The sequence below is a fragment of the Triticum dicoccoides genome, chromosome 6B (genome assembly GCF_002162155.2).
Source record: "Triticum dicoccoides isolate Atlit2015 ecotype Zavitan chromosome 6B, WEW_v2.0, whole genome shotgun sequence".
Taxonomy (NCBI): Eukaryota; Viridiplantae; Streptophyta; class Magnoliopsida; order Poales; family Poaceae; genus Triticum; species Triticum dicoccoides.
Window position 1 is genome coordinate 721,377,586 of NC_041391.1, and position 2,066 is coordinate 721,379,651.

Genomic DNA, 2,066 nt, shown 5'->3' on the forward strand with positions numbered 1-2,066 from the left:
AGCTCTATCTCTGGATGGAAACTCCCAGGGGGCTAGCACAAAATATCAATGAGGGCCTCTTATATGCAAAAACAAATATAGAAACACCTTTTTCGCATGTCAACTAAAGATAAATGCCAGACATAAAAGGTAAATTGTTGATTATTATGGCGTCCACTAAGCATAAAACCTATGAAGACTTTTTTCTCAATGCAAAATCATTTAATCTAGATTGTGATATTGCTAATTTCATGGGATTTTTTAGTATTTTTAATATGGAAAAGATTATTCAAGCTGGAGCTATCATTACACTCACAAGTATAGTAAATAAAATCCGATAAGCAAACGTGATGTGTAAAATAAAGCAAATTTTCTAATATTTTTTGCGGGGAGTATTTATAATAAATTTGAACATCTACTACTACACATAAGACATTTTCTCATTTCATTTGATAATGAGAAAAGACGTGAGATTAGTGCACTAGGATTATAAAAGAATCTAGACGTCTCTTCAATGCGCACGTTCATACAGCTATGCTCAAGTCACTTCGATGCTCACGTTCATACTGCCTTCCTTTGTTCTGGGCTTAAAAATGTTGCCGGACACGGCTGATGATGACACACAAGAATAAGGGATCTATTGTAGCCTTTTCGATACTAAGAGTGCCAGACCCAGCGAGGAGCAAAAGGAATTGGCAAGTACTTTTCAACAAGGTTTCATTGCAAAAAATTTAGCCCAACAAGGAGCATATTTAAATAGTTGGAGGCAACGGGGAAGAAGAAAACTCTGACCAAGAGCCTACCGGCCACAGCAAACCCTTCCACGCGAGACACACGGCCATTACATCAATCTCGCGGAGCACCATCACCATATGCAGTATACATCCCGTGTAGGTTAGTCTCTCCATCCACTATTGTAATCCCGTGCGAGTAGGGGCTTCTTACACCTATTGTGGCTTGAAGCTGGTTACATTGTGTGTCTTGCCCTTGGCCCCTCGCGGTTCATTTGAAGTCATTCAACGGGTTTTCGTGTCGCCTACTCACCCTACTCACTTTGAATTTTGCTTCAACAATGTCCATCTTCACTCAATATATTGGAACTCCTTGTCTACACTGGAGTGTTGGCATCAACAACATTGTCAAAAAGAAACCATCATCCCCACAAATACACTGAAGTATTTCGCTTCAGCAATCTGAGTTAGCTCTCCATCCCCACATATACTTTAGGCTTGAGGATTATTGTGGAATATGAACATATAAAACTTAGACGTGTCGTAGCAAGATACCGACATGCATGTATCATGGAACATGTGGAAGGAGCAAGACTCTCACAATTATCGGGACATCTCCCTTGTAGTTCTAGATGTTCTTTTTCTTTTTTTTTTTGGCTATTGAAAATAAATAATCTTTCATATATACCGCCTTTTGGTTTTCCCCAGCTTGATAAAATGTGGCTTTCTGATAAGAGAAATAGTAGCTGATCAATTCCAAAACTGACAACAGTTGGTAGTCCGAAACATTACTTAGTAGCTTTGACACCTTTTCCAGCCCTGCCACCATGCATGAACAAACCGGCTCGCTTCCTGGTACCCTGCACTGCATGCATGTGTACAATCATCGTCCTAAGATAATACCATCCGGCCGTTTGGTGACATGCATGCATACCAATCATGTTACACGTGCAGTTTGTTATCATTTCTGGTTCAATATTTTCTGCTGAACCTTTTGTCTAGCTTGACTAACCATGTACACACGCTCGTTTAGTAGCGCTCCTAGGATAGCCGTGCAGTTTTTTGCTACATTTCTTCTCCTTTGTGGCTTTCCAGTTTTGTCTTCTTTGGTTTTGTAATTACAAGATTTATTACTAGTCAAAGTGGTTGTTGCATGTGTGCATGCATGATTGCTGCTAAAAGCTAGCGTAATAAGAGCGCCCTATTGGCCATATATACGCATGCACGCCAAGCTGTGACCAGTTGAAGGATGAAGCAAACATAGGCGGCAATGAACCCAAGCAACCAGCGTACCCCAATCAACCAGGCCTCCACGGCGACGCCTCTCCCGGCCGCCATGAATCCCATGCTGCTAGC